Source organism: Pristiophorus japonicus, chromosome 13, assembly GCF_044704955.1.
Source record: "Pristiophorus japonicus isolate sPriJap1 chromosome 13, sPriJap1.hap1, whole genome shotgun sequence".
In the NCBI taxonomy this organism is placed as follows: Eukaryota; Metazoa; Chordata; class Chondrichthyes; family Pristiophoridae; genus Pristiophorus; species Pristiophorus japonicus.
In genome coordinates, this window is record NC_091989.1 from 4656493 (window position 1) to 4681469 (window position 24977).

The following is a 24977-nucleotide window of genomic DNA, read 5'->3' on the forward strand; positions in this document are numbered from 1 at the left end:
GCATGTATTTGGTCACCAAGAGAGGGTGAGAAAGGACAGGCCCCATTGCAGTAGCTCTCTGTTCTCCACCGATTGCTCGCAAGGAATGTCCCGATGAACACGCCTCTTCAATGCCAATCGATCACAGTGTGGTCAAGATGTTTTTACAGATGTTCACATCAACTCCAACGACCTGCAGAGTACATACAAACTCCGCCGAGGGTGAAGCACAGCAGCCTTTTAAGGGATGCAACATGTGATCTACAACATGTGATCTACAACATGGCTCCATAACGCTGTGATTAGCTCCGGTTAGTTCCACTTTTTGTGGGCGATTTTTTTTTTTTGAGTGAGCGATATTGTGGGCGAAATGTGAGCACAGTGGTGAAATTGACAATGGGCGATCTCAGTGGCTGCTAGTTTGGGTAAATATGCTCTTTACGACAAAAAACAGTCAGCAATATTGAATCTCAGCATTAATTTCATGCGGAGAGTAACGCTGGGTGATGATATGGGCGTTGAATTTGCCCAATCTGCTGATTCCGCCCCAAAAAAGTGGGCGGGCAGTAATATTTTTTCCCGCCGTTAAGCCCATGGGAACTGTAATGTTTGATGAAAAGTTTCTGAAAAATGCCCATCGGTTTCCATTTTGTGCCAAAATGAGCGATATATGGGCGTTGTATATCATTTCAGCGGTAAAATGGGTGTTAAGTGGGCAAAAAAAGTGGAGGTTCTAGCCCTGTGTGTGTGTGCGTGTCTCTCTCTCTCTCTCTCCTTTTTCTCTCTCTCTTTTTCTCTCTCTCTCTCTTTTTCTCTCTCTCTCTCTTTCTCTCTCTCTCTCTCCATGGCCAGCCTCTTTGTTTTTGAATCAGGGTGCCCATTGTTCCTCTGAAATTTGGTTTTAGCTCCCAGCTCTGAGCACGTCATGCTACAAGCTCTTTCCCTCCTTGCATCGTCACTGAAGTGAAATTGAGGCCATTTACAATATTTCCTAGTCTCACTTCTCAATTCTTAGGACCTAAAAAGTGCGCAAGGTGTTGTCTCCAGCTGTGTCCTTACACCGATAATCGACACCCGTTTAAACCCAGAGTTTGATGGAAACTAACCACAACTTTTTAATTTGCTGCATCCTCTGTGTGTTCAGGGCTGGGCCCTGCGGTGGTGCTCTGCATGAGCAACTTCGAGCTTTCCGCAGTGTATATATAAACCAGCTGCCAAAGATAGGACGTTGTACAGCGTGGAGAAAAGGAACACAGATTTCACTCCAAGTGCGGAAGACCAGGCATCATCAAACAAACTCTCCAATGGATTGTGAAAATATATTCACTGGAGAAGTAAGTCCTATCACTGCATCTGTTGTTGTTCCACAATTCACCATCCTGTTTACAACTTTGTACAACAGTCAGCTTCTCCGCGATGTCATGCAGAAGTTGCTATAACGCTGGGAGGAGTCATTGGAATAAAAGTATTCTACATCGTCTTGGCATTATTTACCATTGTCTTTACAGTGATTTTCACAACTGTGAAAACAAAATATGGCGCACGCTCTCTCTCCACACACCCCCCCAACCCCCCAGGCGCGCGAGCTCTCTTTTCCCCCCCCCCCCGCCCTTCATCCCAGTTGCGCGAGCTCCCCCCCTCCCCGTCGTGTGACCTCTCTCGCCTCCCCCCTCCCCGTCGTGCAACCTCTCCTCCCCCTCCCCCCTCCCCCACCTCTCTCCTCCCCCCTCCCCCTCGCGCGACCTCTCTCTCTCCTCCCCCTCCCCGTCGCGCGACCTCTCTCTCCTCCCCCCTCCCCGTCGCACGACCTTTCTCTCCTCTCCCCGTCGTGCGACCTCTCTCTCCTCCCCCTCCCCCTCCCCCTCCCGCGACCTCTCTCTCCTCCCCCACACCAGTCGTGTGCTCACTCCCTCCTTCCCCCCCCCCCCCTGCCCGTCGCTCGCTCTCCCCTCTGTCGCGCACTCTACATCTCTCGAAGCTGAGTGTCTTTGTCGAGGAACCAACGAGAGGGCTGGCCATCCTAGCCTGGGTGATGTGTAATGAGAAAGGACTAATTAACAATCTTGTTGTGCGAGGCCCCTTGGGGAAGAGTGACCATAATATGGTAGAATTTTTTATTAAGATGGAGAGTGACACAGTTAATTCAGAGACTAGGGTCCTGAACTTAAGGAAAGATAACTTCGATGGTATGAGACGTGAATTGGCTAGGATAGACTAGCAAATGATACTTAAAGGGTTGACGGTGGATAAGCAATGGCAAACATTTAAAGATCACATGGATGAATTTCAACAATTGTACATCCCTGTCTGGAGTAAAAATAAAACGGGGAAGGTGACTCAACCGTGGCTAACAAGGGAAATTAAGGATAGTGTTAAATACAAGGAAGAGGCAAATAAATTGGCCAGAAAAAGCAGCAAAGCTGAGGACTGGGAGAATTTGTAATACAGCAGAGGAGGACAAAGGGTTTAATTAGGAGGGGGAAAATAGAGTATGAGAGGAAGCTTACTGGGAACCTAAAAACTGACTGCAAAAGCTTCTATAGATATATGAAGAGAAAAAGATTAGTGAAAACAAACGTAGGTCCCTTGCAGTCATTTTCAGGAGAATTTATAATGGGGAACAAAGAAATGGCGGACCAGTTCAACAAATACTTTGGTTCTGTTTTCACGAAGGAAGACATAAATAACCTTCCGGAAGTACTAGGGGTCTGAGGGTCTAGTGAGAAGGAGGAACTGAAGGAAATCCTTATTATGCTGGAAATTGTGCTAGGGAAATTGATGGGATTGAAGGCTGATAAATCCCCGGGGCCTGATAGTCTGCATTCCAGAGTACTTAAGGAAGTGGCCCTAGAAATAGTGGATGTATTGGTGATCATTTTCCAACAGTCTATCGACTCTGGATCAGTTCCTATGGACTGGAGGGTAGCTAATGCAACACCACTGTTTTTAAAAAAAGGAGGGAGAGATAAAACAGGTAATTATAGACCGGTTAGCCTGACATCAGTAGTGGGGAAAATGTTGGAATCAATTATTAAAGATGAACTAGCAGCGCATTTGGAAAGCAGTGACCGGATCTGTCCAAGTCAGCATGGATTTATGAAAGGGAAATCATGCTTGACAAATCTTCTGGAATTTTTTGAGGACGTAACTAGTCGGTGGACAAGGGAGAACCAGTGGGTGTGGTGTATTTGGACTTTCAAAAGGCTTTTGACAAGGTCCCACACAGGAGATTGGTGTGCAAAATCAAAGCACATGGTATTGGGGGTAATGTACTGACATGGATAGAAAACTGGTTGGCAGACAGGAAGCAGAGAGTCGGAATAAACGGGTCCTTTTCAGAATGGCAGGCAGTGACTAGTGGAGTGCTGCAGGGCTCAGTGCTGGGACCCCAGCTTTTTTCAATATACATTAATGATTTAGATGAAGGAATTGAGTGTAATATCTCCAAGTTTGCAGATGACATAAACTGGGTGGCGGTGTGAGCTGTGAGGAGGACGCTAAGAGGCTGCAGGGTGATTTGGACAGGTTAGGTGAGTGGGCAAATACATGGCAGATGCAGTATAATGTGGATAAATGTGAGGTTATCCACTTTGGAGGCAAAAACACGAAGGCAGAATATTATCTGAATGGCGGCAGATTAGGAAAGGGGGAGGTGCAATGAGACCTGGGTGTCATGGTTCATCAGTCATTGAAAGTTGGCATGCAGGTACAGCAGGCGGTAAAGAAGGCAAATGGTATGTTGGCATTCATAGCGAGGGGATTTGAGTATAGGAGCAGGGAGGTCTTACTGCAGTTGTACAGGACCTTGGTGAGGCCTCACCTGGAATATTGTGTTCAGTTTTGGTCTCCTAATCTGAGGAAGGACGTTCTTGCTATTAAGGGAGTGCAGCGAAGGTTCACCAGACGGATTCCCGGGATGGCGGGACTGACATATGAGGAGAGACTGGATCAACTGGGCCTTTATACACTGGAGTTTAGAAGGATGAGAGGGGATCTCAGAGCAACTTACAAGATTCTGATGGGACTGAATAGGTTAGATGCAGGAAGAATGTTCCCGATGATGGGGAAGTCCAGAACCAGGGGACACAGTCTTGGGATAAGTGGTAGGCCATTTAGGACTGAGATGAGGAGAAACTTCTTCAGTCAGAGAGTTGTTAACCTGTGGAATTCCCTGCCGCAGAGTTTTGTTGATGCCAGTTCATTGGATATATTCAAGAGGGAGTTAATTATGACCCTTATGGCTAAAGGGATCAAAGGGTATGGAGAGAAAGCAGGAAAGAGGTACTGAGGGAATGATCAGCCATGATATTGAATGGTGGTGCAGGCTCGAAGGGCCAAATGGCCTACTCCTACACCTATTTTCTATGTTTCTATGACTCTTGACTGTACCGGCTTAAGAGAGCACCAATTACAGAATGCATCCTGGTGCCCGATCATCGCGGGAAGCGCTGTGATTTTCGTTCTCCAAATGCAGTATTTTCAATAAAGTTTCATGCTTTGAAACATATTGGCCCGGAATTTGTGGTGTGTACGAACTCAACACCCAGCGATCGCCGCCCTTCCCCCGCTGACACTATCGCAACTTCAGGATTTAGCCCAAGTGCATCCTAATGCCGAAATCCTGACATTGCCGTTGGTCATTTCCCGCTCCGACACTGGCTTTGCTATGACCCCCACTCCCCACCCCCCATAGCCAGAAATGACTTCAATTTTGGGGAGTATCAAATTTATCAATTTTTAAAAAACTTTTAAAAAAATTGTTCGTCTTTACTTCAGGTTTGCCTTTTCCCCGTGTGCGAGCCCCAATCTTTGTTTTGCTCTTTGTTATATTTTTTTTAAGTTAGAATCAAAGCAGCTTCTTCACTTCCTGTGAGAATTCTGCATTGTGATTGGCTGCTCAGGCAGCTTGTTGCCGTCCCAGCAGCTCGCGCTGGGGATTCCCCGTTAACTTGCGCTGATCGCAACTGAACGTCGGGAAAGCCGAGCTTCTCGCCACAGAGATCGCGGGACCTTCATGGGGAGCTCTGTCCGGGGCCAGCGGCGAGTGCCTTTGCTTCACCGTTGACCGTGAATTCTGGGCCTAAAAAAAATTCCCGTTTAATTACAAGCAGCAACAGACGTATAATAATGGTAGTGCCTTACTTGTTTAACTCATGAAAGAGATTTCAGAATTTGCTGATACCTGCTCCTCTCGTGAATCGTGGGTCTTTAATGCTCATGAAACAACTCCAACAATGTTATTCCATTGCAATGAATTAGCGAACCACTGTTCGATGGTTTGTATTACCACAACTGTACTATACCCGTGTGCATCACCTCATACAACGAAGGTTCACCAGACTAATTCCTGGGATGGGGTGATTGTCCTATGAGGAGAGATTGAGTAGACCTGGCCTATATTCTCTCGAGTTTAGAAGAATGAGAGATGATCTCATTGAAATATACAACATTCTTACAGGGATTGACAGGATGGATGCTGAGAGGATGTTTCCCCCGGGCTGGGGAGTCGAGAACCAGGGGTCGCAGTCTCAGGATAAGGGGTCGGCCATTTACGACTGAGATGAAGAGAAATTTCTTCAGTCAGAGGGTGGTGAATCTTTGGAATTCTCTGCCCCAGAGGGCTGTGGAGGCTCAGTTTTTGAGTATATTCAAGACAGAGATCAATAGATTTTTGGATATAAAGGGATATGGGGATCGGGCAGGAAAGTGGAGTTGAGGTAGAAGATCAGCCATGATCTCATTGAATGGCGGGGCAGGCTCGAGGGGCCGAATGGCCGACTACTGCTGATAATTATGTTCTTATGTCATCCCTCACCACATCGCAGGCATTTTCAAAAAGTCTTTTGAAAAGAACAATTTTGCAAACTAGGATTGAAAGGCCTTGGGTGCAATGCCTGGGACTTGGTAACACTGCACGCACAATGTGCCTTAATTTCAACTTTATGAGCTTCGGTTTAATAAAACTGTGTGATTCCATAATAAACTTCAGATGACTTTGAGGCCAGAGGTGCGGCCAAATTAATTACCTGTGGCTCAAAGGGACTCTCTGGAATTTAACTGGTTGCGATAACTTGGTTTAAATTAGAATGCCTTGCTCAAAACTGCAGAGCGCCTCTAATCCTTGGAATGACTTATTTTTACAGGTTTCAAAAGGGCAGAATATTGGAGTATCCGCCATGCGTGATGTGGGTATCGGACACGCGATGGTCATGTCCCACAAATCCTGTTCACTGTTTGAGGGACCTCGTGTGATCGGATGAATATTGCCTCATCCTATGCTTTCCGAGTTCCCTTGTGATTGTTTTCATAAAACTCTCACTGTGACTACTCGATCTACAACTGTACAAATTAGCAGCCTCACATTTTTGATGAGGTGGTTTTGACACTTGTTGCATCGCTGCATGCCCGTTGCCCCTTCACTGAGAGTTTGAGCCGTTATGTGCAAATTAAGTGAAAACCCTGAACTCTTGAAATAAAAACACCCATTTGCTTCTTTTGCACAGAGCAATTAGTGTTTGTGTATCGGTTTCCGAGCATGTTGATTTTAGCAGCGATGGAAACCTTTAGCAGCTGTGTTAAAATCTGTAATTCGAGAACACACTTTGCTGCAGTGCAACTTTAACGAGAAGTTCGAAAGCAAATGCGCGTCAAATAGGTGCCGCAATGGCTCAGTGGGTGAAGGGATCTGTTGTGATACCGATCGTGGAATCATAGAAATTTACAGCACAGTGGGAGGCCATTCAGCCCATCGTGTCCACGCCGGCCGACAAAGAGCTATCCAGCCTAATCCCACTTTCCAGCTCTCGGTCCGTAGCCCTGTAGGTTACGGCACATAGAAACATAGAAACATAGAAAATAGGTGCAGGAGTAGGCCATTCGGCCCTTCTAGCCTGCACCGCCATTCAATGAGTTCATGGCTGAACATTCAACTTCAGTACCCCATTCCTGCTTTCTCGCCATACCCCTTGATCCCCCTAGCAGTAAGGACCTCATCTAACTCCTTTTTGAATATATTTAGTATAAAATAGGAGCAACTCCAACTGAAACTTGGATGGTCACCACTCGCTTTTTATTCTAGATTTATTTAATTAACAGAATTTAAATTCCCCAGCTGCTGTGGTGGGATTTGAACTCGTGTCTCTGGATTATTAGTCCAGGCCTCAGGATTACTGGTCCAGTGATATAACCACTGTGCTACCGTAGCCCATTCAGGTGCACATCCAAGTACTTTTTAAATGTGGTGAGGGTTTCTGCCTCGACCACCCTTTCAGGCCGTGAGTTCCAGACCCCCACCACCCTCTGGGTGAAAAAAGTTCTCCTCATCTCCCCTCTAATCCTTCTACCAATTACTTAAACCTATGCCCCCTGGTTGTTGACCCCTCTGCTAAGGGAAATAGGTCCTTCCTATCCACTCTATCTGGGCCCCTCATCATTTTATACATCTCAATAAGGTCTCCACTTAGCCTTCTCTGTTCCAAAGAAAACAAATCCAGCATAATAAGAACATAAGAAATAGGAGCAGGAGTAGACCATACGGCCCCTTGAGTCTGCTCTGCCAGTTAATACGATCATGGCTGATCCGATCATGGACTCAGCTCCACTTCCATGCCCGCTCCCCATAACCTCTTATTCCCTTATCGGTTAAGAAACTGTCTATTTCTGTCTTAAATTTATTCAATGTCCCAGCTTCCACAGCTCTCTGAGGCAGCGAATTCCACAGATTTACAACCCTCTGAGAGAAGTTGTTCCTCCTCAGCTCAGTTTTAAATGGGCAGCCCCTTATTCTAAGACCATGCCCCCTAGTTCTAGTCTCCCCTATCAGTGGAAACATCCTCTCTGCATCCACCTTGTCAAGCCCCCTCATAATCTTATATGTTCCGATAAGATCACCTCTCATTCTTCTGAATTCCAAGGGATAGACAAGATAGAGGCAGAGAGGTTGTTTCCACTGGTCGGGGAGACTAGAACTAGGGGGCACAGCCTCAAAATATGGGGGAGCCAATTTAAAACCGAGTTGAAAAGGAATTTTTTCTCCCAGAGGGTTGTGAATCTGTGGAATTCTCTGCCCAAGGAAGCAGTTGAGGCTAGCTCATTGAATGTATTCAAGTATTCAAGTCACAGATAGATAGATTTTTAACCAATAAGGGAATTAAGGGTTACGGGGAGCGGCCAGGTAAGTGGAGCTGAGTCCACGGCCAGATCAGCCATGATCTTAATTGAATGGCGGAGCAGGCTCGAGGGGCTAGATGGCCTACTCCTGTTCCTAATTCTTATGTTCTTATGTTCACTCCAAGGTCCCTTTGTTCCTCTGTGTTTTGTATGGAGAAAGAGTCAGACTGAACACCGTGAGCTGAAAGTAAAGTGTGACCTTAGTCTTTTATTGCAGGTCTCCAGAGTGTGTCTCCAACCTGTGAGGCCTCCTTAAATACCTGTGCTCCCAAGTGATGACGGGATCCCTTGGGACTCCAGGGGATGAGCCCTCTGGTGGCTGTACAGAGTAAATTCAAGCCCACATATATAACAACACTCCCCCCGCCCACCCCAAAGTCAATAGCGTAACTATTTACAATGTGAGTCAATCTGGGGCCCTTCTTGCCTTGGTTGATCGTCTCGGTGTGAAAGCTGGTGTTGTTGAATCATTTGTTGGGCCCTCACTGGGCTGCTGTGCAGCTGGCCTTGCTGGGCTGCCTGGTGTGTTGGGGCCTGCAGGGCTGCTGTGGATGATGGGTTCTGCTTCGTGGTCAACCGTGGTGCTGGTTGCCATTGGTGTGTGTGTTGGGGGATCAAAAAAGGTAGGGTCCAAGGTGGGTTGCTCAGGATAGTCAGTGAATCTGAGTTTGATTTGGTCCAAGTGTTTCCGGTGAATGAGTCCATTTGAAAGTTTGACCCGAAACACCCTGCTCCCCTCTTTGGCCACGACAGTGCCGGGAAGCCACTTGGGACCTTGTCCATAATTAGTACAAACACAGGATCATTGATTTCAATCTCGCGTGACACATTTGCGCTATCATGGTATATACTTTGTTGAAGCCGCTTGCTCTCTACCTGTTCATGTAGATCAGGGTGAACTAACGAGAGCCTTGTCTTAAGTGCTCTTTTCATGAGCAGCTCAGCAGGTGGGATCCCAGTGAGTGAGTGGGGTCTCGTGCGGTAGCTAAGCAGGACTCTAGATAGGCAAGTCTGCAGTGAGCCTTCAGTTACCCTCTTCAAGCCTTGCTTGATGGTTTGCACTGCTCTCTCTGCCTGATCATTAAACGGGGCAGATGTGACATGTTTGATCCCGTAACGGGTCATGAATTCTTTGAACTCAGCAATGGTAAAGCATGGCCCGTTGTCGCTCACCAGGACATCGGGTAAGCCGTGAGTGGCAAACATGGCCCGCAGGCTTTCAGTGGTGGCAGTGGATGTGCTAGCCGACATTATCTCATATTCAATCCACGTGGAATACGTGTCTATAACCACAAGGAACATTTTACCCAAGAACGGGCCTGCATAGTCAACGTGTACCCTAGACCAGGGCCAAGACCATAAACTTAGCGACGTCTCCCTGGGTACATTGCTTAACTGCGAGCATGTATTTCATCTGTGAACGCAGGACTCTAAGTCCGCATCGATACCGGGCCACCACACGTGAGATCTGGCTATCGCTTTCATCATTACGATGCCTGGGTGGGTACTGTGGAGGTCATTGATGAAGGTGTTTCTGCCCTTCTTTGGGACCACTACTCGATTGCCCCACAGAAGGCAGTCTGCTTGTATAGACATTTCATTTTTGCGCCGCTGGAACGGCTTAATCTCTTCCTGCATTTCCACTGGGACACTGAACCAGCTCCCATGCAGCTTTTGACTAGAGATAATAAGGGGTCCTGGCTTGTCCAGGTTTTGATCTGCCGGCCAGTGACGGGCGATAGCTCACTCAAACGCTTCCATAAACATGGCTAGATCTGCGGGCTGCGCCATTTCCACCCCCGTGGTGGGCAATGGCAGCCTACTGAGAGCATCGGCGCAGTCTTCTGTGCCTGGCCTGTGGCGGATGGCGTAGTTGTATGCGGACAACGTGAGCGCCCATCTCTGGATGTGGGCCAATGCGTTGGTATTTATCCCTTCACTCTCGGAAAACAGGGATATAAGTGGCTTCTGGTCAGTTTCCAATTTGAATTTTAGGTATTGATGCATTTTCTTTACCCCATAGACACACGCAAACGTTTCTTTCTCAATCATGCTGTAGGCTCTCTCGGCCTTAGACAGACTCCTGGATGCATAAGCAACCGGTTGCAGTTTCCCGAAATCATTAGCTTGTTGCAATACACACCCGACGCCATATGACGACGCATCACATGTTAGTACCAAACGCTTACATGGATCATACAACACAAGCAATTTGTTTGAGCATAACAATTTTCTCGCTTTTACAAAGGCATTTTCTTGGCTTTTGCCCCAAACCCATTCGTCCCCTTTCCATAGTAAAACATGTAGTGGTTCTAACAATGTGCTGAGACCCGGTAAGACATTACCAAAGTAGTTCAAGAGTCCCAGAAACGACCGCAGCTCCATCACGTTCTGTGGCCTCAGTGCGTTCTCGATTGCCTCCGTCTTCGCGTTGGTGGGCCTGATGCTGTCCACTGCAATCCTCCTTCCCAGGAACTCCACTTCAGGTGCCAGGAAAACGCACTTTGAGCGTTTTAACCTGAGCCCCACGCATTTGAGCCGACTAAGAACCTCCTCCAGGTTCTGCAGATGCTCGACTCTGTTCTGGCCTGTGACCAAGAAGTCGTCCTGGAAGACCACGGTGTGTGGGACCGACTTCAGTAAACTTTCCATGTTTCTCTGGAATATCGCTGCCGCTGATCGGATTCCAAACAGGCATCTGTTATAAACAAAGAGACATTTGTGCGTGTTGATGCAGGTGAGGGCCTTCGATGATTCCTCCAGTTCCTGCGTCATGTCGGCTGAAGTCAGATCCAGCTTCGTGAACGTCTTTCCTCCCGCCAGCGTTGCAAAGAGGTCGTTGGCCTTTGTTAGTGGGTATTGGTCTTACAGGGAGAAACGATTGATAGTTACTTTGTAATCGCCACAGATTCTGACGGTGCCGTCTCCCTTGAGGATTGGGACGATAGGACTGGCCCATTCATTGAACTCAATCGGTGAGATGATGCCCTTTGCAGTCGGTCTAGCTCGATCTCTACCCTTTCTCTCATCATGTACAGTACTGCTCTCGCCTTGTGATGGTAGGGTCGCGCCCCCGGAATTAGGTGGATCTGCACTTTTGCTCCTTGGAATTTCCCGATGCCTGGTTCGAACAGCGAAGGGAATTTGTTTAAGACCTGGGCACACAGAGTGTCGTCAGTGGGCGATAGCACTCGGACGTCGTCCCAGTTCCAGCGTATCTTTCCCAGCCAGCTCTTGCCGAGCAGCATGGGACCATCGCCCGCTACCACTCAGAGTGATAGCTTGTGTACCGCTCCATCGTAGGAGACCTTTACGGTAGCACTGCCAATGACAGGAATCAGTTCTTTTGTGTAAGTTCTTAGTTTCGTGCGAATTGGAGTTAAGACTGGCCATGAGGCCTTGTTGCACCACGATCTTTCGAAAGTCTTTTTACCCATGATAGACTGGCTTGTGCCCGTGTCCAGCTCCATTGACACCGGGAGTCCATTTATCGGGGACAATTCATGGTGAATGTGTGCACCCCAAGTACCTCTGCCTCCTCGGTCTGAGGCTCTGGTTCGTTGTGATCCTCTGTGGATCTGTCCTCCTCTACAACATGGTGGTTTGCAGGTTTAACAGGATTTGCAGCTCGCCTGCACACTTGTTGGAGGTGTCCACATTCCACATCCTTTGAATCGGCATGAATGGAAACGATGATCACCCCCGCAGCGCCAACAAGGTGTTAATGGCCTTGCATTCATCACCCTTGATGGTGGACTCTGAGACATCTGTGGACGTGTAGCTGCAGGTATGTGTGACCTGCCCTGTATGTTACGATTCGAAAACAACATCACTTTGTTCACAGTACTTGTAGCAGCACTTGTGTGCTGAGAGATTTGCTTCGTATTGTCACTGATGGCTATGGCCTTACTCAAGATTGGGGTCTCTCCAGTCAAAAGTTTGCGAAGTATGGTTCCGTGGCCAAAGCCAAGTAAAAAAAGTCTCTGAGCATGTGCTCCAAATGTCCTTCAAATTCGCAATGTCCTGCAAGGCATCTTAGCTCGGCGACATAACTCACCACTTCCTGGCCTTCAGACCTTTTGTAGGTGTAGAACCGGTACCTCGCCATCAGAACGCTTTCCTTCAGATTCAAATGCTCTCGGACCAGTGTGCACAAATCGTCGTATGATTTCTCCGTGGGTTTCACTGGAGCGAGCAGATTCTTCATGAGGCCATACGTTGGTGCCCCACAGACGGTGAGGAGGATCACCCTTCGTTTGGCAGCGCTCTCTTCTCCATCTAGCTCATTGGCCACGAAGTATTGGTCGAGTCGCTCCACAAAAGTTTCCCAATCGTCTCCCTCCGAGAATTTCTCCAGGATGCCCACTGTTCTCTGCATCTTTGGGTTTGCTATCTGTATCTCGTCGCCAGTTGTTGTGTATGGAGAAAGAGTCAGACTGAACACTGTGAGCTCAAAGTAAAGTGTGACCGTAGTCTTTTATTGCAGGTCTCCAGAGTGCCTCTCCAACCTGTGAGGCCTCCTTAAATACCTGTGCTCCCAAGCGATTATGGGATCCCTTGGGACTCCAGGGGATGAGCCCTCTTGTGGCTGTACAGAGTAAATACAAGTCCACATATATAACACTCTGCACGTCTCAGTGTCGTACCATTTAATGTGTATTCTCTTGTCCTGCAGTTCGAGAAGAAGCTGCAACTGGGATGTCAATAGTTGGTGCATACAACTGGTTATAGAGGCCCTGGGCGAGGGAGTGGGAAAATAAGGCAGTATTCCCACTCTCACCCATACCTTGTGTTATGTATCGGGTTCCCAACTCTGACTCGAGGTATTGCTGGTGGTTTGATCACGTGACGCCTGATCACATGGCATCTGATCACGTGACGTCTACAATTGAAAGAAAAGAAAAACTTGCATTTCTGTAGCGACCACAGGATGTCCCAAAGCATTTACAGCCAATGAAGTACTTTTGGAGTGTAGTCACTGTTGTAATGTAGGAAGCGCAGCAGCCAATTTGCGCACAGCAAGCTCCCACACATAGCAATGTGATAATGACCAGATAATCTGTTTTAGTGATGTCGATTGAGGGATAAATACTGGCCCCAGGACATCGGGGATAACTCCCCTGCTCTTCTTCAAAATAGTGTCATGGGATCTTTTATGTCCACCTGAGAGAGTAAACGGGCCTCGGTTTAACGTCTCATCTGAAAGACGGCACCTCCGACAGTGCAGCCCTCCACTGGGAGTGTCAGTCTAGATTTTTGTGCTCGAGTCCTTGGAGTGGGACTTGAACCCACAACCTTCTGACTCAGAGGCGAGAGTGCTGCCCACTGAGCCATGGCTGACACTGTGTTGTGAATTGTCATGGCATTTACTGTCCAAAGGCTGGGCCCCTGTAGTTGAGTATCTTTGCTCGTAGTCTCACGGTGGCAGCTGTTGGGCAAGAAGTTCGGAGAACTCGAATTCCTCCCGTGAGCAGGCAAAGACGGGAAATCGATGATGGGGGAGGGATTTACGGGGCCGGGTGGCGATGGTGGGGGTGTGGTGAATCAGAGGTGGGAGGAACTTTGATTCCACCAGTAACGAATAATAACTCGCTGAAATTTCACCACGAGCTAACCATCATCGGCAGTCCCTCGGAATGGTGGAAGACTTGCTTCCACTCTTAATGTCATGTATCTTACATTATTATATATAACTGTATCCTAACATGCTATACATGACTGTAATAAGATATGTCCTGTAACCACCAGCATACCTTACCACCAGGGGTGCACTTGCAAGAGACAGGTATATAAGGACAGGTCTCAGGCAAGTGCAGCATTCCAGAGCTGTGAAATAAAGGTGCAGGTCCAGAGTGACCTTGACTTCACAACATGCCTCGTGTGAGTCTGTACTGAGGGGACAGGACTTTACACTTACCATGAGCTCTCAGGTGGCTGAACAGTCCAATACGAGAGCCACAGACCCTGTCACAGGTGGGACAGACAGTGGTTGAAGGAAAGGGTGGGTGGGACTGGTTTGCTGCACGCGCCTTCCGCTGCCTGCGCTTGTTTCCTGCTCGAGGTGCTCAGCGCCCTCCCGGATGCACTCCCTCCACTTTGGCCAGGGACTCCCAGGTGTCGGTGGGGATGTTGCACTTTATCAGGGAGGCTTTGAGGGTGCCCTTGTAACGTTTCCTCTGCCCACCTTTGGCTCGTTTGCCGTGAAGGAGTTCCGAGTAGAGCGCTTGCTTTGGGAATCGCGTGTCTGGCATGCGGAGTATGTTGCAGAGACGAACTAATAGTATACTGGCAACACTCATAAACAACAGTAACACAATCACTCACTGACTGTCTGTGTGTAACTGGTGGTAATAGGTGTAACTGGAAAGTGGGATTCGGCTGGGTGGCTCTTTTCCGGCTGGCACAGACACGATGGCCTCTTTTTGTGCCGGAAATTTCTATGATTCTGTGATCAGGCACACTCAGATTGGTTGTACAGGAATTGAAAAAGGGGAGTAACCCCCTTTATTCAGCAGAACATTCAGTTTATCCCCATCAGCTTTTGTTCTTTACACGATTCGCAGTCTGATAAAAGATATTCGCTTGCTCACTGGCAGCCAACGGGTTAAATCAATGTGTGGTTGCAGTAAGGAGTGAGTGTGCTGCATTTGTGCAGAGCGCAAGAGTGAAAATCACAGCGTCCCGTTAAACAACGGTGCCTGGGGTTGGAAACCTGCACCTCTGATTTATGACTGAAATGGTCCTTCCGTGCTGTAAATGTCTATGATTCTATAACAGGGATGAAAACATACTCGGGGACTTGCATGAAGCCGACATTAGAACAGAAATGGATTGCTCTTTGCAAGCGAGGGGAATTAACGTTGAAGCGGAGCTATGATACGTCACAGTAAATGATGGTAATAAGCGTGCTGGTGTTTAATAATAAATATGTGAACTCACTGGGAATGTCCTGGGTGCACAGGGGAACCCCAGGACTACAGGCATCAGTATATATGGTGCATTGTTGGCAAATGCTACTGCGCTATTAAATAGGAACATAGGAGCAGGCGGAGGCCATTCAGCCCCTCGAGCCTGTTCTGCCATTCAATGAGATCATGGCTGATCTGCGACCAAACTCCATATACCCACCTTTGGCCCATATCCCTTGATACCTTTGGTTAACAGAAAGCTATAAATCGCTGATTTAAAATTAACAATTGATCCAGCATCAATTGCCGTTTGCGGGAGAGAGTTCCAAATTTCTCCCACCCTGTGTGTGGAGAAGTGTTTCCTAATTTCACTCCTGAAAGGTCCGGCTCTAATTTTTAGACTTTGCCCCTAGTCCCAGACTCCACAACTAGCGGGAATAGTGTCTCTCTATCCACCCTCTCTGTTCCCCTCAATATCCTGAAAACTTCCATCAGATCACCCCTTAAACTTCTACATTCGAGAGAATACAACCCCAGTTTGTGTAATCTCTCCTCAATAAGTCTTAAAGTCCGGGTACCATTCTGGTAAACCCACACTGCACTCCCTCCAAGGCCAATATATCCTCCCTAAGGTGTGGGGCCCAGAACTGCTCACAGTGCTCCAGGTGCGGGGCCCGGAACTGCTCACAGTGCTCCAGGTGCGGGGCCCGGAACTGCTCACAGTGCTCCAGGTGTGGGGCCCGGAACTGCTCACAGTGCCATCATCTAAGTTGTTAATAAACACAGATCCCTGGAGGATAGTCTCTAGCACTTTACAGCTAAGGAAGTACTTTTGAAATGTGGTCACTGTAGTAATGCAAGTCTGCTTATCCCAAACTATATGAAAGTTAAAATCCCCCATTAAGACTACTGTGCCTTTACTACATGCTTGTCTAATGTCTGCATTTATACATTCTAGCACTTCACTGCTGTTACCAGGGGGCCTATACACAACTCCTACTACAGCCTTAAATCCTTTCCTATTTCTTAATTCTGCACATAAAGGCTCCACTGCCTGCTTGCCTCTCGTTATATCCTCTCTTATCATTGAAGTGATTTCATCCTGAATCACAAAGGTCAATCCTCCCCCATTTTCCCTGTCTTTCCTGTAGACCTTATAGCCTGGTATATTTAGTTCCCAGTCCTGACCTGTACCAATCGGGAGGAATGAAGGGAGGGAGGGAGGAAGTTAGAAAGGGAGGAAGGGAGGGAGTGAGGAAGGGAAGACTTGCATTTCTATAATACCATTCATAACCTCAGGATGTCCCAAAGCGCTTTACAGCAATGAAGTATTTTTGAAGTGTAGTCACTGTTGTAATGCAGGAATGTAAAGGAAGTAAATATATAGCATCACAAAATTCAGGCAGAGAGTTAACCATTCTCCTTGCAAGCAGTCAGTGAGAGAAATACAGAAAGCTAAAGGCAGGTGCTTTTTGTGGTATTACTGGAGGCTAATGGGATTATAAATAGATAAAGTTTGAAATACAATCCGTATAACAGCAACATTTATTAGGGGTATTCATAATCTTCCAACCACCATTCTCCTGGGTATAGTAGATGTCAAAAACACAAATGATGCTGTACAGTCATGAAAATGTGATCTTGATTATATCTATCTTTGTGTTCATTTATTTGAATATATAATTAATGCATACATTAAAAAAACTTTAATAGGTTGAGATAAAAAAATACAATTGAATATATTTGTGCTGATTTAGTGTGTGGATGCTTTGTGGGTCTCCCTGCTCTTCTGAACACAGTGATTCTCCCGAGCCGATGGTTTTACATTCTTCATGTGGCAGCACAGGCAGTAGATTTCAGTTGGATATTGAATTGTAGAGGGCATCACAGCATACCTCCATCCTGCTGTCACCTGCCATCCACACGCACAGACGTACACACACACACGCATTCGCTCACTGGCACACACACTCACTCGCTCACAGACACTGGCACACTCACACTGGAGAGAAAGCAGGAAAGGGGTACTGAGGTGAATGATAAGCCATGATCTTATTGAATGGTGGTGCAGGCTCGAAGTGCCGAATGGCCTACTCCTGCACCTATTTTCTATGTTTCTATGACACACTCCCACTCACTCACACACACACGCACCGACATACTCTCACATGCACACACACTATCGCACTGACATACTCACACACACACACTGTGACTCTCACACACACAAACTCACACATACACACACACACCCCGACATACTCACACACACACACACACATACCGACATACTCACACACGCAAACACACACGCACTGACATACTCACACACACACATTGTGACTCTCACACACACACACACACACACACACACACACACATACTGACATACACACACACACACACACATACTGACATACTCACACACACACACACACACTGACATACACACACACACACACATACTGACATACTCACACACACACACACACACACACACACACACATACTGACATACTCACACACACACACACACACACACACACACACACACACACTGACATACACATGCACACGCACACACACCGAAATACTCACACACACTGTGACTCTCATACACAGACACACACACACACACCGTGGCTTTCTGATAAGTTGTCTATTATGTCAGGAGCAAGACCTGGCCCGCTGGATTGTTATATCTGAGCCCGCCACATTATCCCCCTTTGTGAAACATTATACATCATTAAATGTGACACAGACTGGAGAGAATGTATATGCTATTAACAGTAATGCCTTTAGACAGGATTGTGCATTTGCTGTGAACAAGCCCTCAAACCATAAAGGAGAAAGCAATTCTTTAGCAGAAACTGTTGTCATGGCTACAATTTCTCAAAAACCCCCAGTACATTGGCTTAGCTAGAATTCATCTGAAAAGACATATTTTAATACAGACATTTGTTTAAAGATGGTTACAGGGTGCAGCCCACATCCATCAGAAGTGGGATTATAAGAACATGCAGAATCTGCCGTCAGTCCAAACATTTATCCGTGCGTAGACAAGCGGGCTAACCTCAACAAAGTAATGAATAGGGGTGTGTGTAAAGCGTGCATACCTTCACACAGCTGCCTGGGTGTTTATGGTCAAATGCTGTAACCCTGCCTGTCAGAGATCACACATCAGTTGCTAGACTGTGGAGATCTTATCCCTGCTGCTGTGTATGAGAGGGATCTTTGACATATCAAGATTCAAAGCAACTGTTCTTGTTTACGTGTCCAACCTCAAAAAAGCCACATTGGAAAATATTGAAGTGTCTGGCAGATGTGCTGAAATAGTCAAACACTCTCCGAAAATCACTGCCAGCTTTTTAAACTAAATATTTGGGGTTTGTAAGCGCGGGGAACGATTACAATGCGAGGCGTATGGATTTAATATTTGATGGTGCTGAAATTCATCCTGCAGAAGGAAACGCGATATCTCGCTTTCTGATTGTTGGGTTTATTTCAAGCAACCAAATGGAAACTGACGTCTTATTGGGTTAGCACTAAACTGCCCGGCTGTGTGTCAGTAAAACTTCAGCCACACCCTGGCTTCCATGTTGTTGAATCCAGCAGGGTCTCTGGAGTTAATCATCATCACAGGCAGTCCCTCAGAATTGAGGAAGACTTGCTTCCACTCTAAAAGTGAGTTCTCAGGTGACTGAACAGTCCAATACGGGAATTACAGTCTCTTTCGCAGGTGGGACAGACAGTGGTTGAGGGAAGGGGTGGGTGGGACAGGTTTGCTGCACGCTCCTTCCGCTGCCTGTGCTTGGTTTCTGCATGCTCTCGTTGACGAGACTCGAGGTGCTCAGCGCCCTCCCGGATGCACTTCCTCCACTTAGGGCAGTCTTTGGTCATGGACTCCCAGGTGTTGGTGGGCATTTTATCAAGGAGGCTTTGAGGGTGTCCTTGAAACGGTTCCTCTGCCCACCTTTGGCTCGTTTGCCATGTAGGAGTTCCGAGTAGACGCTTGCTTTGGGGGTCTCTTGTCAGGAGTGCGAACAATGTGGCCCGCCCAGCGGAGCTGGTTGAGTGTGGTCAGTGCTTTAATGCTGGGGATGTTGGCCTGGTCAAGGACACTAATGTTGGTGCGTCTGTCCTCCCAGGGGATTTGCAGGATCTTGGGGAGACATTGTTGGTGGTATTTCTCCAGCGACTTGAGGTGTCTACTGTATATGGTCCATGTCTCTGAGCCATACAGGAGGGCGGGTATCACTACAGCCCTGAAGATCATGAGCTTGGTGGTAGATTTGAGGGCCTGGTCTTCGAACACTTTTCCTCAGGCGTTGATCCCTGAACGAAACCCGTCCACCAGCAGGTTATTGATCAGGTCAGAGCTGTGGTGACCACAGAATCTTAGCGTCGCCCCATTGCACAGCAGCCAATCGATGCCCACACTGTCAGTTGTTGCACACACTTTATAGAGAAACAGGATTGCATTACTGCCCAAGGAAAAGCTATCCACAACAGTGCAGTAATCCTGCACAAAAAGGCCAATACTTCCATTTTAGACAAATTGGGGAATCCTTTTTTAAAAATTCATTCATGGGATGCGGGCATCACAGGCAAGGCCGGCATTTATTGCCCATCCCTATCGCCCCTTGAGAACGTGGTGGTGAGCTGCTGTAGGGTCTCTGATATTCTTAGCAGTTGACGAGACTCGAGGCCGGTGGTAGTATCCAGGCAAACTTTATTGGCTCAGTTACATTCAGTTACATCTTGCAGTTACTAAGAATAAAGCGCGCTCTACCGCGTGTTACAGCTTCAGTTATAGTCGTCCCATTCCCCGATTGGCCCCCCCGCTGTTACTGGGGTCAGTTTGTCAACTCCGGACTAGTCGCTGGTTATGACCCAGCTGTCCATTGCAGATAGCAATCGCCTTGGTCATGTGATTACCACATCATGCCCCTTCCTCCTGCTGTTCCTGTTACCTGGTCGGAACAGCGCTTAACCCGGTGACTGTGCTTTGGCCCCAACCACGCTGTAACCTTTTCCATTGTTAGTGAGCACATACACAGCACACAGCTACTCTATAATTATAAATTAATCTGGTCCCAGTTAATCAGGTCCCACAACCCCCCCTTTGATTCCCTCCTTAGCCGGAATCATAATGCCCCGATTATATATATATATATATATATATATATCCTCTTAAGGTGCAGAAGTGGGTGGCGATAGCTCCCTTCCACATTCCTTATTCCGGGGTTAGTCGTTGTCATCATACACATAGCCAAACATCTAAACAAAGCAAACAAACAGTATAATGCTACTATTACAGCAAATACAAATATAATTCCTTGTACCAATGAGCTGCTCACGGAGCCTAGCCATCCTGTGGCCCAGCCCCACAGTGTGGTAGCTGGGGGTTGTTTCAGCTGTACCATCTCCTTTTTGATGTGGTCTGCTTGGTTGGTGATTTCCTCGGAACTATCCGGGATATACGTGCAACATTTGGTGCCGATCAAGGCACATGTCCCGCCCCCTCTCCGCCAGGATAAAGTCTAAGGCCATTCGGTTTTGTAAGGCCACTGTGCGAATGGCCACTATTTTGGGGTTTATTTTAAGTAGTGCTCCCGCGGTGTCATTAGCCACCTTTTCCAGGACGGATGCCATGTTAATGGGCTCCCTTGCTAATTTACCAGTTACATACCAAGGAACCACAATGGCGAAGAACCTTTCAGTCTCCGTAATCGCCCGTTTACTCCTTTGTGGCGAAAAAAACCCTGGAAGGGAAGTGGAGTGGTGAATGTAGGGTATCACATAACCCAAATAACAAGATCCTGTCCAAGTCTGTGGCAGCCAGGAATAAGCCCTGTGGCCGCAAATAAAGTAGGTACCGTTGTATGGGGAATATCGGCCACCTCCTATCACTACCCATCCTTGTGTAAAGTTCTGGCCCGGGGTGGTCTTATTTGGGAAATGTAGGAAGCTCGGCATGCTTCCTTTCGTCATATTCACGTTTTGCCTACGCGTACTATTCCCCATTCCCTGCCCTCCGGTTTGGTTTCTGATCAGACATACCGACCCTTGTGGTCTTCATATCCCTGATGTGTTAGTGAGGGCCAAGAACGGGGGCTTTAGGGTCTGGTTATAATTGGACTGATACCACTCCAAAAAGGTGTTTAACCCATAACCCGCCGACCGCCATTCGGCCTTTGGTAATTCTATGTCTTCCCCCAGACTATTGGTCCTGTTCCCATTCGTACGGTTCTGGTTAAAAAACCATTCTGCCATCTCAGATTCAAAGGAATTCCTCCCTTTGAGTGGGTAGGTACCTGCGCACATACCCAACAACTGTAGATGTTGGCTTCCTTAGCATAGCTATATGCTGTGTACATAAAAGTATTTACATGTAACTCCATGTTACACAGGGGTAGGGTCAGACCCACGAGTACAATCAGTCCAAACATTTTGTTGAGTTCAGAAGTTCAGTTCTTTTAGTCTGTTTCCGATACGGGTGCCCGTTTAACGTGCGAGGCGTGGATCCAAACCTTCTTCCCTTGGAGTTTAACCGCCGATCGGGTCGTCCGTAATACTTGGTACGGTCCTTCCCACTTGGCTCCCAACGGTTCTTTGTGTATTTTCTTTACATATACCCAAACTCCTGGGACGAGATCATGGACTCCCTCCGGGCATTCCCTCCAAGCCGCTTTTACCTGTGGGAAAGCAGAACTGATAGCATTTGTTAAATTCTGGTAATATTCCAACAATGTGTCACTCATCAGGTGACAGTCTGCTTTTCGTAGATCGATGGTCCCCGGGAGAGACATTGGTCTCCCGGTGATCACCTCAAAAGGGTTTAAGCCCGTGGTTCGGTTTGGGGTGGTCCTGATACTACACAAGACCATTGGGAGCGCTTGAGGCCATGGGATCCCCTCTTGGTGGTACTTGGCCAGTCGTTGTTTCAAAGTTCGGTTCATACGCTCCACTTGGCCTGACAACTGTGGGTGATAAGGGCAATGTAGACTCCGTGTGATGTTAAGCAATCTCCAGACCTCTCGACACACGGCTCCAGTAAAATGGGTCCCCTGATCAGAGTCAATACTTGTGGGGATTCCCCATCGAGGCATATAGTCTTTACACAGCACCTTAGCCCGTGTGCGTGGCGGTGCTCGTTCGGGTGGGTATGGCTTCCACCCACCTAGGGAACCGATCCACAATCACTAAGACGTCCGTATACCCCTGACACGGAGACAATGAGATGTAATCTACTTGTAAATCTTGGAAAGGCCCTGCCGGGGCCAGAGGTCGGAGAAGGGGCATTGTAGTGGAGGGCCTGGGGTTATTTTTCTGGCAAGTGATGCACCTGTCCACTGTGGCTTGAGCGTGTTTCCTAAAACCCCGGCCCTACCAGCTCTTCTGGAATCGAGCCGTCATTTGTTGGAGGGTTAAGTGCCCCCAGGAGTGTATTTGTTCGGCCAAAAAGGGCATTAGCGCTTGTGGTGCCACTGGCTTTGCTGTCTCAGGCTGCCTCCACATTCCATCCGCCCATAGCTTTATTCCTTTACTTATCCATTCCCATTTTTCCATCCGGAGACATTCCTCCTGCATTTTTGCCAGATCCTGTGTCAGCGTTTGGGTCCCCAGTTGACGTACAAGGGTGCTCTTCTCTGGTTCCATTAAAGCGGCTTCCTTAGCTGCCTGGTCGGCCCGTGCGTTCTCTTTAGCTTCATCTGTATTCTCCTTCGTATGGGCCTTGCATTTCAGGATAGATACCTTACTATGGCAGCAGTAATGCTTCAAGTAGGTCGTGGACTTCCACTCCGTTACGTAATGGGGTTCCTGCTGCAGTCAAGAATCCTCTCGTCCGCCATAACTGGCCGAAATCATGTGCCACTCCAAAAGCGTACCTGGAATCCGTGTATATATTAGCTGTTTATCCCTCGGCTACGCTGCTGGCTTCGGCCAGTGCTCCCAATTCGGCCTGCTGAGCGGAGGTTCCGGCGGGGAGTCCCCCCTTCCTTACTATCTCGTGCAGCGTCGTGACTGCCCAGCCCGCCTTCTGGATTCCATTCTCCACAGATGAGGATCTGTCCGTAAACAGGATCAAGTCCGGATTGGGTAACGGCTCTTCGGCTGCCGCAGCAGCTCCTTCTGCTTCTTCTAACATGTCCGCACAGTCGTGTTGGTCTTCATTCCCTTCTTCAGGCAGGGGGAGCATGGTGGCCGGATTAACCAGGCTAGCTCGTACAATATGCAGGTTTGGCGTTTCCAGGACTGTCATCCATCTGATCCATTGGGCTGAGGTCACCTGGGTGACCCGGTTCATGGATAGCATAGCATGTACTGTATGGGGACACTTGATGATCAGTTTCTGGTCTAAGACTAATCCCGCCATTACCATTACTGCTCGGCATGTAGCTTCCATGGCCCTCAGGCAACTTCCCCATCTGAGAGCCACTGTGTCCAGTTTGGGCGAGTAGTATCCGATGGGCCTCTGTTGGTCCCCATGTTCTTGAGTCAGGATAGCAGTCATGTATCCTTCTTTTTCATGCACGAATAGGGTGAAGGGCTTCCTGGTGTCCGGGATCCCCAGGGCGGGTGCCATGCACAGGGCCTGTTTCAGTTTTTCAAACGCCTCCTTTTGCTCCCCAGCCAGGGTGATAGCTTCTTTTGAGGTCCGTTTTCCTTTGAGCAGGTCATTCAATGGTTGTGCCAATTGTGTGTAGGAGTCCACCTAGTTCCTATTAAAATTGCACAGACCCAAGAAGGACCGAAGTTCCTGGATCATGGCGAGCTGTTTAGCCGCGCGAATAGCCTCGGTCCTATCCTGGGTCAGTCCCCGCTCTCCCATTGAGATCTTTTGTCCTCGGTAAATTACTTCTTCCTGGGCTATCTGGGCCTTGGCCATACTGGCCTTGTATCCCTTTTTGACGAGGTGGTCCAATAAGGTCAGCACGTCTCGTCAGTGCTGTTCTTCCGTGGTGGACGCCAGTAGGATATCGACATATTGTATGACCGTAGATCCCATCGGGGGTAGCTCCCTTAAGTGATCCTGGAGGGCCATGTGGAACACTGTTGGGCTGTTGTGGAACCCTTGAGGTGGACGGATCCAGGTGTATTGCTGTCCCTGGATGGTAAAGGCAAACCACAGCTGCACCTCCGGGGCCAACGGAATTGCCCAGAATCTGTTGGCCATATCAGTAACGGAGAAGTACTTGTCTTCCGGCGTCAGAGCCTGAAATATAGTGGAGGGGTCCACTACCAACGGGGCTTTTTGGTAAATGCACTGGTTGGCCTTCCGGTAGTCTACCGTCATGCGCCAGGCGTCTTTACCCTTATGCACTGGCCATACGAGGTTGTTGGATGAGCTGTGGGTCTTAACTAGTACCCCTTGTTCTTCTAACTGCCAGATGATGGGTAATATTCCTTGGATTGATGTCGGGCTGATCGGGTATTGTTTGGTGCAAGGAGGTGGAGTCCCGGTGAAGGTAACCGGGTCCATTTTAAGCAAGCCACAGTCATGTTTGTCCTTGGCCCATATCAGTGGTCCCAGAACCAAAAACATCGGCTGGATTTGGTGGAGTATCAGCTTATGGCCTCTGACTCCATGTGCCGCACGGGTTGCCCCGTCAAGGGGGAATTTATAATTTTCGGGCACGCACGTCAATTCTGCCCCTGTGTCCAATAAACAATCAGTCTCTTGGTGGCCCACTCCCACACTGACATATAGTCCGTCCCTGTGCTGATATATTAATGCTAGCAGGGATCCTGCTGGGGAGGGCGTGGGCTCGATGAGTTTTTTGCACACTCCAGCAACTGCAGCTGCTGATCGAAGGAAAGTTCTTTAAACCGCTCCATCACTGACCACCTGTCGGCCTGTTTCTGGCCGGTCCCTGAGCTTCCCTGGTTGTTCTGTTTCTTCGCTCGGCACGATCG